General features: G+C 42.6%; 1 long non-coding RNA gene and 1 pseudogene across 1 annotated transcript; one reads left to right on the top strand and one right to left on the bottom strand.

Annotated features, from left to right (window-relative positions):
* Nucleotides 1-323: 323 nt before the first annotated feature.
* Nucleotides 324-5,457, bottom strand: LOC123049255 (uncharacterized). The gene is made up of 3 exons (XR_006423521.1): nt 5,324-5,457; nt 2,178-2,181; nt 324-334 (listed from the first exon to the last, which is right to left on the bottom strand). It is a non-coding gene; the product is annotated as an uncharacterized lncRNA (long non-coding RNA).
* Nucleotides 3,061-4,163, top strand: LOC123049254 (ribosomal protein S4, mitochondrial-like; annotated as a pseudogene).
* Nucleotides 5,458-8,700: the final 3,243 nt, after the last annotated feature.

The raw sequence follows: 8,700 nt of genomic DNA, 5'->3' as shown, positions 1-8,700 counted from the left end.
AGGTGAATCAGACCAACACCTATCTTACACCAACAAGGAGTCGCTTTGTTTGCGCAGTTGGCAGGCCGCCTTCCTAATCTGCGGGCTCACCGGTCAAAAGAGTCCTCTATCCGGACTCCCCCTAGACCTCTGTCTGGCCTAGGGAACTTATCTAAGCTCGAGAGCTCCTGTCTCCTCACTTAAAGCGTAACCGGCTCACCTCCCCCCATCCCCCTTTCCATTTTATTACTGGCAAAACCCACCTTTCAATTGACTTAACGAAACGACTTCGACTTTCGAACAATCAATCGTAGCAGCTCCTGCACTAATGGAATTTTCCAGCATGCCCTTCCGACTAGTCAAAGTATTAATTGAATAGAATCCACGGTCAAACCAACACGGATTTAGGGAAAGAGAAAGATCTATAATCATCTTCCCTAAAAAGGAAGGATCCCGAAACAAATTCTCATCGTTGACCATGAGATGTTCCAGTATCTCATAGGTCGACCAACCACATGTTCCGCTCTTGTTAAAGAAGCATATCGATCAAGTGTCAATTCGTCGGATGAGACCTTTTCTTTCCTTCCACAGGTTAATGAGCGCTATATTCGGGAAGTACAGGATACCAGAAAAACTAGCGAGTATTGGGGTGGGGGCACTACTTTAGACAGCTTTGCTTTGGACTTGCTCAACCTTCTAAATTGAGAAATGGCTATCATCACATCGAGCTGTCTACTTCTTATCCATAGGAGGGAGTGAACCGTTATGTTCCTGAAGTCAGTATTGGAAACACAGGTATCCAGAGCTATTCTTTGAGCAGCATCGACCTAATTCCTATGTTTTTCCGAAGATCATTCAGGGAAGAGAAGAAGACATGGGAAAGAAGAGCACGATTGTAAGTAGGCATCAATAGATAGATATGATTGGTTGACGAAGATTGGCTTCTTGGGCCCCTGTAGGGCTATGTTGCTATGCTGCTAGAAAGAAAGGAAGAGTTCGATGTCCATCAGTTCGTGGTTTCGGAGATTGCTTACCGACTTTCATTCATATCTGAAAAGATCAAGGGTGCCGAAGTCTTCATTGATCCAAAGAAAGAAGCTGACACAGGCAAGACCTGGATGATCGAGTTATCATATTGACTTGGGTTATGCCAACTTGTGTTGTGTTTCGTAATCAGAGCTACTTGTCCTTGCGTTGCCCAAGAGAAGTCATCTTTGCTAGGCTGTTTTTCGGTTGTCTAGCCATGCGTGGGAGCGAAGATAACTCCAAACACGTTCTGGTAGATGAGGGGAGACTTGCTGTATCCATTTCCCTCTCTGGCCAATGATTTGAGGAGCTAGCATCAGATGGTCTATCGTGGCCTTTTTATTTATAAAAACGTATAAAATGAAGCGTAGATGAGACACTGTTTAGCGAGGAACTTGTGGAAGGCTTGGGCTATCCTCGTACTCTTTGGTACTGACTCATTATTATTATGCGGCAATCATATCACTGTCTTTATCGACTCCATGCAAAACATGTTCATTGAATTTGAGAGGCCTAAAATGGCTAACATTATGACCAAAACAACTAACATGCCAAAACTGGTAATAGGCCCGCGGATCTCTCTGGTTATCAATGCTATTTTATTGTGTTCTGTAGCCTCGCTAACCACAGGCGTGGATCCACAAGAACAGAAGAAGCAACAAGATCGTGCTTCCCTGCTTTAGGAGTTTCTTCCACCGGTGTGCCTATAGGGAGATAATGACTCTCCTAAAACCCTTATTTGCGGTTAATTGTTAATTGGATCTACACTTTTGTTGGATCCACATCTTTGAAAGAAGACTAGTTTGGCACGGGCCGGCTAGAAAGACTTCGAGGATAAAACCGATCATTCAACAGATAAGGTCCTTTTGGGTGACTCTGGATGGAGCAAATCTATAGCATCAGCCAGTCTAGCGCGTTCTAACCACTATCGCTTTCGTCTTGTAAAAGTGTAATAAATGCGACTGTGAATTAGGGCCAGTAGACTAGAACTATAAATTGACCTGGCGTCGACGCGTAGCCGCTCACCATTATGGTTCTATTGGTTCTCATCGAAGTATCTAAATGGTTCTATTGGGGTTCTCTTTGAGATATCCAAATATTATTTGGAATTTACCACCCGTGTGGAGCCTTGAATGCGACTATAAATTGGATCAGTCACACCGGGCGATCACTCTCCTGGAGAGCTCTTATGGCTCTCATGTGATAACTAACTCGCCTTTCTCAGAATCTTCTGAATCGGGATCCGTGGTTGCGTCTGTTGGCAGTAGCACTTCTTCATTGTATTTGTGACTTGGCTTTGTGAAAGCTCCCGTTGACATTCTAACACATTGGCATTCTAATCTTTGATTATTTCTTAAGAAATTCGACCCGGAAGGCTTTTTAGCTGAACATAAGGAGTGGTGTGCGGACCCACAGGCAGTTACCAATATATCATTAGATTAATTAATTCCCACGCGCCAAACAGGCGTCACCACACTGCCTCCCAAAGGCTTCTTTTAGGCTTCCCCGCCACATCACACGCTTGCTTGCTTTTGCTAATCCGATCCAGAAAAAACGAACATTCTCCCACGTGCTTCGGGCCTTGCAATAGCAGTAGATGCTACAGACGTGGTGTCATTATCCGCGATTCCTCAATCGATCAGAAGAAAGGGAATATAACCTGCCCCTCATTGTCCTTCAATCATGGTGCAATGAATATCGTAGATAGAGTGATTTTGATCTCATATAGCTAGCTTTCCTTTCAAAGTGAAACGATTTTCCTTTTACGTTGAGATATTTGAATTGGATTTTCTTTCACCACTACTATCGTAACGCACAGAAAACACTGACGTTTCCGCTCGCTTTCAACCACTGCCACTTTACCTGAGCACTGTGACGCAGTTGGTCAAGTATTAAGTTTCTGCTAGTATAGCAAGGACTTATGAGAACTGAAAAGAAAAAAACGAAAAAATGAATTCTCATAGTTCATTGAATTAAGGGAGGGCCATTCGTGGGGGGTTCGTGGAAGAGTTGGGTTCGATTCCCTTTATACGCGATGTGGCGAAAAAGACTGATTCAACGAAATATGCCATGCCAGCATTAAGATTTAAAACATGTCGTCTACTTCCAGGAAATGTTCGGAACAGAGAACTTTCTCTAATCCAACGCCGTATTCTCTGAAGATTGAGGAACAAGACGAGATCCATTAAAAGAAATCTTTCTCGGAGAGAAAATCTAAACAGTAACATCAAATCACAAACTATACGAAAGTTGTCTCTTTATTATGGGGATTTACCCATAAGGGAGATGCACAGAGGAAGAGAACGAACTTCATATATCCCTTTTTTACTCAATCAAGAAACAAGATCGGACGTGATTCCGGTTCGTATCCATTTTAGTGACACTCTTCCTCAAGCAAGGCAGCCGATAAGTCATCGAAGGGTTTGTTTGAATAATGGACTGGTAACCATTACTCATTTGAAAGTTTCCCACGGTGATCTAATATCTTTTAAAGAAAATGACGCGAGAACCCGCAGTTTTGAAATAAGGAGATCTTTCTATATCGACATATTAGTTGGAAAAATCATAGGCAAATTCCTATCGGCCATATCAGTTGGAAAAAGAAGAGGCAAATTATACCGGCCAGAATCTGGAGAAGAACAAAAAAAGAATGGTTCCGCTTACTCACAACTCAGAGGGGATGCCGCTTACTACTCAAATCCAAGGAATTGCAAAAGTTGCGTTCTTATATGCAAGAAGAAGACTTTGAAAGAACAAAGAAGTTTGGATCCGCAAAAGTATGCTTAGGCAGTTCCTTCGCTGAGCACAATAGAATGAAGAGGAATTTGTTTCATTTCAAATACTTCTTCTTATTGAAAAGAGGGAAGGAGAAAAACCGAAATCTTCCTACTCGAACAATAAGTCCTTTTGTAGAAAAGTCTTCTTTATATAGTAATTCGACCTATTGCTCCGGATCCCCGTTTACTAGGAAGATAAGAATCAAAAGGATCGAACTACCTACTCATTATTCGGAGGTGAATCATAGAACACTAAAAGCTGTGGTATCTTATGGACCTAAGATAGGTCACATCCCTCACGACATAAGATTGAAAGATCCAAACCTTCCTCTTCGGAGTGGAAACGGACGTGGCCAAAACATATAAAAAAAGATCGGCCTAGTCGCTGATAGGGACATATCTATCCGGATAGAGGATAGTCTAGATCAATTTTGAGAAAAATCTCTCTCTATATAGATAGGTATCTCTATGGATAGAGATAAATATAGGGATCCCTATAAATCGAAATATATGGAAAAGTGCACTTTTTGACTACTATTACTATTTCTTAGACTTTTTCAAGGAAACATCGTTTTTTCGATTTTGACTGAATAGGTCGGAGCGTAGACGAGCAAGCAGAGCCCAGGAAAGAGGTCAGATCATCATAGAGCAGTCGACTATAAGTATAAGACTGCTGGTCTGAGAGAAGGCAGTCTCTCTCGGGAAACATGGCCCAATTTCTCTTCTTTATTTTCACACGGCCGACAATTTGGAATAAAACAGACCATGAACATGAGTTTAAAATGTAAAAAAGGGAAGAGTGCATTATCCACTTTCTTATCTCGAAAATGCGTAATATAGTGATGTCATGTGTCTGTTTCTCTGAAAAGGTGGGTCGGCCCTTAGGGCAAACAGTAGTGCCAGGTTCCATTGTGGAACGGTCGTTTGCCGGTGACCTTTGTCCGCTGTAGTACGAGTGACTGGCGCATCGCATCCAATCTCTCATGTCAATGAGTCAGTTAGAAAATAGCTCCAAATGAATCAGTGATTTCCCCTTTATTTCCCTCGGAGCGCAAGGGGAAACAAGATTGAGAATGAATTAAAACACAAAAAATGTTTCATTTTTCCTATTATCAGTGGTCAGCTCTGATACAAACCAGGGGAAAAAGAACCTGGAACGCCTTCTTTAAGGCGCTACTATTTCTAGCGGCATAGGTGCTTTATCACAATACGAAAGATGTACATATGAGGACTACGATTCCTATTTAGAGATATTTCTACGAGCGATAGACGTAGTAAGGAAATTACGTACGCCAATAACAAATATGAATACGAATTACGCCTACGAGCCTACACAATGGCATGTTTCGGCGTATAAAGCTAAGAACGAGAATAGCCTACTGCCTCCACTCGGAAAAGGCAAAGGTATCCAGTATAGGATATCGATGAACGAAGGACAAGGAAAGCAGGCAAGGTGAACCTCCTTTGCCAAAGCCCTTTTGAAATACCTTCTTTTTGAACCTTTAGAAAATACCTGCTAGCTATCCCTAGTTTTGTTTAACCAGCTTTCCCCCAAAAAGGGGAGATCCGCTGCTTACTGCTCACGGAAACATCCGACCTTATGGTCAAGTCGTCCGCCTATCTTTCTGATCTCATTCGTTTTCCGATCGCATAAAAAGTCATGAGATCAAAAAAGAGATGTGAGAATGTAGTTACAGATGTAAAAAAAGTCAATATCTCGTGATCTTGTTCTTAAATCATGAATTGGATGATGTGCGTTTCATCAAGTATGAACATATTGCATTTTTTGCTATGCAATTTCAGTACCGGATCGACGTCCATTTATTTCTGTGTCCTCATCCGCGTGTATGTCTGTGTTAGATAGGCTCTGGAAGGCCTTACTTTACTAACAGGTAGGGCGCGTTACTTTTATTCTTTTTTTGCTGCTTACCAGCATGTTTAGATTATTTACTTGCCCTTTCACTTTTTCTTTGGCTGTCACCAACTTTGTTCAATGCTAGTCCCTAACCCATGAATAAGGGCTCCGCTGGCTACCGGGTTCAGAGAAGTTGGTAAGCTCTTTCTCTTTTTTCGTTTTTCGCCACCTCATGTGTCTTTCCGTTTAAGATCTTTCATTTTCGGCATTAGCTTCGTTAGAGAAAGCCATGCGTGAACTACAAAGCATGGGATCCTGAACACCACGAAAGAAAGCGTACTACTTTTCAAAAAGGTCCGACTTCAGAGAGGAGAGACATGAACTTGTTTTAGGCGTAGAAAAGGCATACGGTATGAAAGATTGATTGAAAAGAGGTAGGGACTGGTCTTGCTGCTAAGGGAGAAGGAGACCTCTGTCGGAGCAAGCTAAAGAGCCCACTTTATATCGTCGATTTCAGGTAAGGCACTCGATCAAGCCTATACATCCGGGAATTGAGCTCCAAACCAAAGACGACTTGCTTTGCTGCATTTCTTGGGCCGGGGCTTTACTTGATTTTGGCGAAAGAAAGGCCATATGATCTACTTTCTGGTGCCGGTCCCTTCACAAAGATAGCCCCTTCTTGATCTTATTCTTATTCTTATTCGGTGGAATACAAGAGTTCTGAAGCTCCTTTCTTTCAAGTAAAAGTTGCCTATCTTTCTTGGTTCGGAATCCAATCCAGTTGAAAACAAACAATTGCCCGATGGCAAAGTCAGATGAAAGGCAAGGAGTGTAAACCACGTACGAGCGTGGCGCAGAAAGCGAAATGTTTTGCAGCGAGTCAAGCGTAATACAATCAAAAGGAAATGGGGTCGATGCTAAAACTCAAACAGTTCCCCAGAGGGGGCCCCGGGTTGAAAGAGCAAGCTACATTCTTTCATAGAAGACAGAAAATAAGAGGGCTGATGCTTTCTTACTTCATCTTAATATAGGGATTATAGCATTGGAATTATGGAATTTGAATGGATTGAGTACATCAAGATGAAGAAATTAACGTAATAAGCGATATTCTCAAAAGATTCGGTCATGCCAGAAACCTCAGTGTGCATGGCACTAAAAAAGGGTACAAAGAACCTGAGATGCAAGTAATGGCTGAATAGCCGGGGAAACACTAAATAAAGACAAGTGTCATCCGGACTTACTTGATTGATTGAATCGAGAGATGGAAATGCCATTGAGAGATTAGAAGGGATAGAGAAAACGTCAGATAGAGGTCGTGCTTCTGCTCAGTCCAAAAGAACAATCTGAGTGAGGATAAGGTGGTTTATGTTAGGGTCCGAGAAAGCAACTTGACATGCCAATCCTAACAAGAATTCCACTCTTTATGGTCATGTCAGAAACCACCTCTTGGAAAGCAGATCGAAAGCCAATCGTTTTAGAAGATGATGACCCTCTTGTGCTCCTACGTTCCTTGTAGTTGGTGGATGAAGAATAGGAGAGAGCTTGCTTGAGTAGAAGATAACCCGCGAGAAGGATGTTTTGTTGCGCTTTCTCATACAAAAGGAAAAGGCGTCACGACCGAAGATAAGGAAAGATCCCAGCTTTTCATTGCTCTGTCGCGCCACCCCTCCTCCCAGAGCCGGTTCTTATCCATAGATTTTTCAGCTAAAATATACGCTATATATATCAATGAAAGCTGGTGCCTTTGGTTCTTGGTACGGCTGGTACTTTTTCTCATTTATCGGTCTAGTTGGAAAAATTTCCCCTCAAAGATCAAGTTTTTCTTATATATTATGCTGCGCCCTTGCCCTTAACCTTCCTTTCTCTTCTATAAAAAGGCTGGACGTCAAATGTAACTGATGCTTATATTCTAAATATGACAAGCAAGAAACCTACTATTGCCGTAAACAAAAACCCAAACATTAGTAACTAACAGAGCTTTCCTATTCTAACTATTTCCCTATAAACCATGATTGATATACCAATCAAAAAAGACTTCTGAAACTAAAATATTCTATTGATTTATGCCCGTGCTTCTTCTTCTGTTTTTGTACGCAGAAGGATGTCTAGGAGGAACAGATCACTGAGGTTAAGCATGAGAAGGTGAAAAGTGAAGATAGAGAATAGATGCCATGAACAAGTGTATCAATTCAAGAGTTAAGGAATACTATTGGGAAGATTGGGCATTGGGTTCATCTTGTTATTGACCATCCCTTTTCAACACATATTTTTTAGTATACGTCTTTTTTAGTTGCTTAAAGAATTCAGATATTGCTTTTTCTGTTATAGGAAGTGTTGCGTTCCCCTTTAGGGTGTTTGTCAGTGGCGTCACCCGATAGGGTGTGTGCCCGGAAGAGAGAAGGAAAACATGTTCGTTGGGTGATCCCTTGCTCTCACGTTCGAGTGTTTGCTCATCGTTTAGGCCGGTGAGTTACAATTTTGCTCATTGCAGCCGCCTCCGGGGTTCTTCGCACCTGGGTAGTACCAGGACCCTTGTGCCCCGGACTGCACTGCCCGCCCTATGACCCAAAACTCAAAATGAGCCTTGCGGCGAGACGCGGACATTCCTCATGCTGCGGTTCCCTCCGGTCCGTTCCCGGGTTGGGTTAGGGGAAGATCCGAGCAATTGCCTTCGCGGATCCAACCGTGCTCACAAGGCGCACAATAAGAATAAGACCAATAGAGACTTCATAAGGGACCATTTGAGCTGCAGATCGTAATGCTCCTAGAAAGGCATATTTCGAATATAGAGGACGTTCCCAACAATCCACAAGAATATCATACCCAACTATGAACCGTACGAGCACATCCTCTGTCACCCCCACCGCGCTTACGGCTCTATACCCCAACCCAACTTGCTCTGGCCCTGGGTCCTCCCGCATCTCTTCCTCGGAAGCGGACCATGGAAGCTGGGGAGTATCCGCTTGGGACTGATAGAAAACAGCATATCTTTTCCCTCCTGACCCCTATAAAAATCTAGTGGAAGTCCGGTCGCGTCAGAGACATCTTTATCTGATTTTGAGG

This window comes from Triticum aestivum, chromosome 2D (assembly GCF_018294505.1).
Source record: "Triticum aestivum cultivar Chinese Spring chromosome 2D, IWGSC CS RefSeq v2.1, whole genome shotgun sequence".
Classification (NCBI taxonomy): Eukaryota; Viridiplantae; Streptophyta; class Magnoliopsida; order Poales; family Poaceae; genus Triticum; species Triticum aestivum.
Note: the sequence above shows the minus strand (reverse complement) of the source record. Positions and strands in the feature narration are given on the sequence as shown.